This window comes from Microtus ochrogaster, chromosome 18 (genome assembly GCF_000317375.1).
Source record: "Microtus ochrogaster isolate Prairie Vole_2 chromosome 18, MicOch1.0, whole genome shotgun sequence".
NCBI classification, from domain to species: Eukaryota; Metazoa; Chordata; class Mammalia; order Rodentia; family Cricetidae; genus Microtus; species Microtus ochrogaster.
Window position 1 is genome coordinate 27,217,101 of NC_022020.1, and position 8,158 is coordinate 27,225,258.

Below are 8,158 nucleotides of genomic sequence, written 5' to 3' on the forward strand. Positions count from 1 at the left end.
CTACATTCTAATGACATGTGTGTATATCACACTCTCCAGCAGTGTGAACACCTCAATAGCGTTTTCTGCTTGATTCTTCAGGGTCTGTTAATATCCTTCTTCCATAGCAGGGACTGTTGTATTGTTTGATTGTCAAGCAGGCTGGTCTCCATCCTGTTACTAAATGGATCAAGATCAATTCTTAGTGGTCATGATAAAGAATCTGCCATATTTCTACAGGAATCAGAAATACTCTCCACTCAATGCTTAGCAGATTGTTTTGCTGTCCCTGGGGCTCACCATGTGACCTAGAGACTTTCAGGGGATAGTTTCTTCAGTGTATTCCAAGATGTTGTGTTTTCCTCCTCCAGTCTGTGAGAAAGGCTTGAGGTTCTCTGTTTTCTTACCCAGATAAAGATGTCTCCGTCCATTCAGTTCCTTGCCCAACTCTGGAGCTAGTGCCATCTCTGAAGAGATTCCCAGCTGCCTCTTCTCGTCCTTCTTGCAAAGAATGTGGGTTTCGATGTGTGACTATTTTCAAACTGCTTTGTTTCTTTTTGGATTGGTTAATAATAAAGCTCCCCAAACTTGAACAGAAGCACCCAGTGCAGACTATCTGGAGTAAGAAGCCAGTTCCGCCATGTTTTCACTTCCACTTCTTCCTGTTCCAGCTGTCACTCATGGCCGTGGGGAAAACTTTGTCTCCGTTTTGTGTGAAAGGGAATTTGTTATGAACCAAAAGCATTTTTCTGTACTCCACCTGCTGGATATAATGAACAAAAGCCTCAGTAGAAGATCTAAATATTTAGCAAATGTAACCTCAGCCTCTAAACTTTCAAGCCTGGAATACATTTCACAGACTCTCGGATTTGAACCCAGGCCAGATACATGCATACGGATCCTGATTATTTGTGTTCTTTGGCAGCCAGTCTAGAGATGTGTTACAGTTCAGCCGTGTGCACAGTTCTTTACAGATGTTGCTAGTGGAGCTCCCTCTGCCTCAACTTTCTTCTCTCTATCTCTCCCTGGACAGTCTCGTTCATGCCATGCTCCCCACCCCTGCCTGGTTTTGACACTCGAGTCTCACTGCGAATGTGTTCTCTCTGCCACAGGGACTTGGCCTGGCTGCTGCCTCTGTCTGGAATGTGCTTTACAGGCCTTGCTCATACTTCTTCATCTGGGTCAGTTTCTGCTCTGCCTTCGATGTCAGCCTCCTTCCTCAAGACATCTCTTGAGCAAGTTAAAACCCACTGTTTTATGGCCCGAGAATGTTGGATATATTTCTCTGTGTGAGCTTTTGTACAGAGTTCATCCTGAAGCAGACTGTCTATATGGGACACATGATACACAGATGTTCATTTTATTGTTAGCTATATATTTATTTTAATGTGTACTTTTATTTCATATTTTAAAATATGAACTCACCACTTTCCCCCTCCCTTTCTGTTTTCCAGCTCCTCCCAGGTATCCTTTCTTCAACCCCTCCCATCCTTCTCAAACTGATAGCCTCTCTTTCTTTGATTGCTGCATACATATGTATATATAGCCACAAATATATATATATGTATATACACAAATATATATGTATACACACACATATGTTTGTGTTCTGAATTACTTTTTGTTGGTGGTGTATATATGATTTCAAGGCTGACCACACTGCATTGGACAACCAACAAGGGGACTCTTCCCTGGGAGTGGCTTCTCTCTGCAGTCCGTAGACCCCTGCTGTTCTTTGTCTAAAAGGGTAGGACCCTGTGAAAATTTCCCTTTCCTCGTTAGCATGTCTGTTGATATTGCTACTTTTGCGGTCTTGTTTATGCATTGTTTCTAAGAGCGGCTGTTTCACCGCAGACTTCCTGCTGTTCTGGCTCTTACACTCTTTCTGCCTCCTCTGCCTTGATGTTCCTGGAGCCTCCAAAGCAGAGCTGTGATGTAGATGTATCTCTTGGGGATGGACTCCCCATGATCTCGGCATTGTGTCCAGCTGTGGTTTTCAGGTTGCTGGAAGGAGAGGCCTCTTTGATGAGGCTTGGTAGCTACAGTCATCTAGGAAAGGTGACTCACGAAGAGAGCTTAAGGGCTATGGGTCTTTTAATGGATGCTTTAAAAAATGTGCACAGTCTACTGGCAATTAACAACCCTTTGTGAACATTGTAGGCTATCTGACAATGACCCTACAGTAGATACAACTGAATCTATCTTAAATAATAAATTTATAATAAATAGGTAAATTGCCTGAGTTAGAGGTCCCACCCTCAGATAAAGGGCTAATGTGGCAAACAAGCCTTTGAGAAGCAGTATGAAAATACCAAGATTTGGAGAATGATGTACTTACAATAAGCTCTAGCAAAGAACTTTCTGGTGCACCACTGTCATCTCCAGGCTTGATATATAATTAAGAGTTATTAAGAACTCACTGACTCCAGGCAGTGGTGGCACACGCCTTTAATCCCAGCATTGGGAGGCAGAGGCAGATGGATCTCTGTGAGTTTGAGATCAGCCTGGTCTACAGAGTGAGTTCCAGGACAACCAAGGCTACACAGAGAAACCCTGTCTAGAAAAACAAACAACAAACCAACAAACAAAATATAAAAAACTAAAAAAAAAAAATGAAGTATATTGTATGTCTATAATCCCAGCACTTGAGAGGTAGAGAAGAAGGGAGTGTCAAGTCTACTCCGGACCACACAACAAGACCCTGTCTTGAAAAAAAATGTTGAAAGGCTGCACAAGTGATTAAGTGACCAACTTAACCAGTGTGCCCCCTCCTGGGATGATGTCAAGCCAGTGACAGGCCAGGGAGTGGGAAGGCTGAGGTTTTCTTGTGGCTCCCCTCTATGGACTACACATATCAGAGGCAGGATGGAACCTTGTAAGCAGAGCTTGTACCTTCAGATGCCAACTGTCTCAGAGTCACAGGGCTATGGGTACTCACTCATAAGTGGCTCTTAGACATAAACCAGAAAAGAAAAAACAGCCTACAATCACAACTCCAGAGAACCTAGACAACAAAGAGGACCCTAAGAGAGACATACATGGATCTAATCTACATGGGAAGTAGAGAAAGAGAAGATCTCTTGAGTAAATTGAGAACATGTGGATCATGGGAAAGGGTAGAAAGGAAGAAGGGAAGAAGGGAGGGAAACGGAAAAAATATATAGTTCAATAAAAACAATAAAAAATCCATTCAAAATATATGAGGAGTCATATGGTAAGAACAAAAATGAAAACAAACAAACAAAACAACACCCTTGGATTCAGTGTACCATGGATTAAGTACAAGTGACTTTCCCAAAGTTACAAAGTCAGTTAATAGAGGAGCCAAGATTTCATGTCTGGGAGTCGGTTTCAAAAAAGTCTTCTTCAGTCTATTTTGATCTAGGCTGATTTAAAATTTTTTAGATTTGTTTATATTTTGTTGCTGTGTAACGAGTGTTTCTCTTGCATGCTTGTGTCTCAGTCACTTTTCATTCACTGTGTAAGACACCGTGACCATGGCAACTCACAGAGGGAAGGTTTATCTGGGGCTTATGGTTCCGGGGGACAGGAGTCTGTGGCCAATGTCTTAGTCAGGGTTTCTATTGCTCTGAAGAGAGGCCATGACCATGGTTGGCTTACAGTTTCAGAGGTTTAGTTCCTTATCATGATGGTGAGAATGAGAAGTATGACAGCTCACAGGCAGACATGGTGCCGGAGAAGAAACTAAGAGTTCTACGACTATATCCTCAGGCGGCAGGAGACTGCCACACTAGGCGTGGCTTAGGACCTCAAAGCCCGCTTACACAGTGACACACTTCCTCAAACAAGGCCACACCTTTTAATAGTGCCAGTTTCTATAGGCTGTACATTCAACCACATGAATCTATGGGGTCTATTCCTATTCAAACCACCACAACCATCATGCCAGAGGAATGTGGCAGCAGGCAGGCATGGCACTAGAGCAGCAACAAAGAACTCACATCTTGTTCCACAACCAGGAGGTGGAGAAAGCACATTGGGAATGGCGCAAGTCTTTCGAGTCCAACAACGCCATACCTCCTAATTGTTTCCAGATAGTTCCACCAACTTTGGATCACATAATTGTCTTAGGGTTTCTATGCCTGTGAAGAGACACCATGACCACAGCAACTTTTACAAAGGAAAGCATTTCATTGAGGTGGCTTGCTTATAGTTCAGACACTCAGTTCATTATTGCCATGGCAGGGAGCATGGTGGTGTGCAGGCAGACTCGGTGCAGGCTACATCTTGGTCAGAAAGTAACAGGAAATGGACTGTCTATCACACTGAGTGAAGCCTGAGGAAAAGAGATCTCAAAGCCTGCCCAAACGGGGACCACTTCCTTTAACAAGGCCACACCCACTTCAACAAGGCCACACCTCCTAATAGTGCCACTCCCTTTGGGATTTTGGGAGCCAATTACATTGAAACGACCATAATAGTCAAACATACAAACTTATGGTGCCTTTCTCAAACCACCATAGTATATCATTGGATTTGTGGGAACTGGAGTTACAGACAGTTGTTAGCTACCATGTGGGCGCTAAGAATCAAACCTGGATCTTCTGCAAAAGTAACAAGTGCTCTTAACAGCTGAACCATCTTTGCAGCCCCAAGGTTATTTAAATTAGGCGATAACCCCAGGAAGAAGTTCTTCTGAAATGATTAGAGAATTAGTAACTTTTGTTATTTTGATTATTTTTGAAACATGGTCTTACTATGTAGTCTTCAGCTCATAATCCTCCTGCCTCAGCACCCACCAAGTGCTGGGACTATGGGTGTGCACCATTGTGCCCACCTGCCAGTAACATTCTTTAATTTGAAGGAATCCAAAAATATCAACACTTTGATAAAGATTTTCTCCAGCACCATGTTTTCTCGGAAGGGTCATACCTTTTTTTTTAATCTTCAAACTCTGTAGGTCTGGCACAGTGTAGGAGCTATGATTTTCTATGATTATGCCTTGTCTGTTTATGACCTGTCTGCTCCCAATCCCCACTCTGTCTTTGCTTTGGGACACTGGAGCAGGACTGCAAACGTTTCTCCTCCACCAGTGTTGTGAGGGTTGCCAGTAGAGGGCGCTGGAGGGACGCTGTTGGAGAAGGGCTTTTGTTGTGGCTCCTGGGGCTTCCCCTCTTGCTGGGGCAGTGTCTATGGAGACCTGGTGGCGCACGGTCTCTGTTATGACTGTCTAGAAAGTTGCATCTGCAGAGCTTCACCAGCATTCCGATCGGAAGCTTCCTAAAGCGCCATCCAGTGGGCTACAGACGCATGCTCCTAGTACAGCCCGCATCTCTTCATTGAGGGGGCACCAGTTTCAAGTTTATTGCTTCCTCTCTTCAGCCCTGGGAATAGCAGCTGCTCCTTGCACCTGTCTTTGCAGTGATCCTTAGATCTCTAAGGATCTCTTTCCCTCCCTTAGCCACTAAGACCTTCCTGTTCGCATTATTGATGTGAATCCTGTCTCCTGCTTTAATGCTGACTCATAGACAGTAAATGATTAATAATTGGATGTGTTAGTGCACCATCAGGGGTAGATGCTTCTACTTCCTGTTCCTGCTTTTGAGGATGGCACCCCCAGAGGTCCAAGTGTCATGCATGTTGTCGAGCAATCTTAAACCCTTTCTCTCTTTGACTCAGTTAAATGTGGGGGACAGTCTGGTAGCGCCCCATTTTCCTCTCTCTTGCCCTCCCTTCAGAGCCTTCCTGGAGCACCTGTGGTGTCAGAGAAAGCCTGGCCCATTCTAAAGCCGGTGCCATTGTCCAGCTCTCAATGCAGGTGTCCTGTTTTGAGAGTGACATAGAGTTTCCTGTTCATCTCCACGGGGACTGCCAGATGCTCAGCTGGTGTCCCCAGACCCTCAGAGTCCTGACTTTCCACCTCACACAGAAGCTGGTCTGCGTTTCCCTATGGCAGGAAAATGTAAAATGTGAAAACCACAATGAAGTCCACTCCTGCGCACATTGCCTTTCTACGCCCACATCCTCAAACACTTGAACCAAGTGAATGAGCTTCTTAGACTGAATGGAGTTCCCAGCAGGGAGGCCCCTACCCTTCGCTAAGGCTAGAGCAGGGTGAGGTTTTGCTTGTTTATGTCATAAAGCGGACACTGGCGTTTAGCTGCTGCTTCGGTAAATTTAGCCCGTGTGGTGCAATGGGGTAGGAGGAGGAAGTGATTTGGAAAATATCTCCTCCTCACATCACAGACTTTCAAGCCCCATCAGAAGACCCCCAAATTAGGTCCTGTAATATGTGCTTGGGTGAAGCAAACCCTCGTCTGGCTTCGGGCAGTGTGTGACCTCATTTCCTGTTTTATTAACCAGGGTGTAAAGTTAACAGTGTAATATGTCATGGTCACGATGTCAGCTGCAAAGTGGAACTGATGTTTGGCGAGCTTCCAGCAGTCCTAGCACAGGGCCCCCAAAATTTGAGGGGATGTTAGTAGCGTCGGTGTGACTGCCTGATGTCACATCCCTGCGCCTCCAGCTCCGGCTGAAAGTTAGAGTGAGTTTTATGTGCAATGGCAAAAGGAAATTCTTTCTGGGAAGCAAAGGACAGGTTTGGGAGGGGGATTATGCCATTTTACTGGTTGTGCTTTTGGGATGGAGAATACGTAGTTTTCACGGTTCATTTGGACTTCAGTCGCCCTATAGTGTCATGATGGCCCCTAACAACTTTTGTGGGCTGGGGACATAATTCAGCAGTTCAAGCATTCACAGTGCCAGTGTGAATGGAGTTTGAATCCCCAGGACATACACAGATGCCACATGAGTATGATGGTCTGCATGCAATAATTCCAGCTTCGGAAGGTAAAGACAGGATATCCCCAGAATAAGCTAGCTAGTAGGACTAGCTGCATCGGTGAGTTCTGAGTCAATTGAGAGACCTTGTCTGAATAACTAAGGTACAGTGTTGTTGGGGGATGCTTTCCAACAACAGCCTTGTGCCTTTATGTGTATGTCACACATGTGAATGCAATACCCTCCCCTCAGGGATGCCTACACACATCCACAGCATCCATACACATGTGTCCACCACACATATACATACGAGCATGGAAAAAGAAAAAAAACTTAATTTGTGAAAAGTAGAAAGACACCATTTTGCTGTTGTTGAATGGAGGGACCACTGTCACTATGGTAGCCAATATGACAAGAATGTCCCTGTGCCGTGGGCCTGAGTCCTCTCCCTAGCCCTTTGGCAAACAGAAATTCCATCATATAAGCATTGAAAGTGATGACGATGACATCATTTTTGTTTTGCTCTTTGTGGTCAAGGGCATCCCTAAGGGGCAATCTCAGATCTCCTAACCCCTCAAGCATTTAAAAGGCAGAGAGTCACCTTCTAAAAGTTGGCTCATCAAAAATGCAAATTTCAAACTTCGTGTACAGGCTGTACTGGGGCAGCAGAGGTGTTTGCCTCAGTACTGAGTCATGGTGGTAATGTTTTGTGTGTGTGTGTGTGTGTGTCTTAGGTAGATAAGAGGTGAGAAGATCATTTCCAGAAGCTGCTACTCAAAGGCCCTAGGTATAACCTCCCTCCCCCCCCAGCTCATTTTACGAATTTCATAGAAGTAATAATGAACTACGACTCTGTGGCCAGCAAAGATCAGAGAGATAAAGGCTGTGAGAGTCAGGGAGGGAGTGACCCTAATAGCCAAAGGGTGAGAATTCTCCAGGGAGAGGAAGCAGACCTGAGTCTCCAGGATTCCCAGCAGGACCTGCCCCGGAGGCCGCAGCGGATGCTCGGGCATCTCATCATTTCGTTCATTTTGAATTGCTCATGGCTCAGAGAACTCAGCAAGCTTCGGAACAGATGGTGCCTGTATCACAGGATGTCCCCTTGTCCTATTTATTCCAGAATGAACCACGTCTTTGTAAACACTACAGTCGTGGCGCAGAATCATAATTGGGCCTCTTCATCTCTGGAAAGGAGAACGGTTGCTTTAAGCTAGCATTTTTCAAACTGTGGCTGTGACCCATTAAAGCTGTGGTCTGGAATCGAGCTAGGTTTGACCTTTTAGTTCACAGAAAGAACACAACGTACCCCATACTTTTTGTGAAATTGTGTGTTTCAGCCAGGTGTATATGTAAGGGTTTCTATGTTCTGGGTTATAATGGTGAGGGGTGGGGGTACTCCAAAACTCTGAAGTACCACTTAAGATAACTTACAATATTA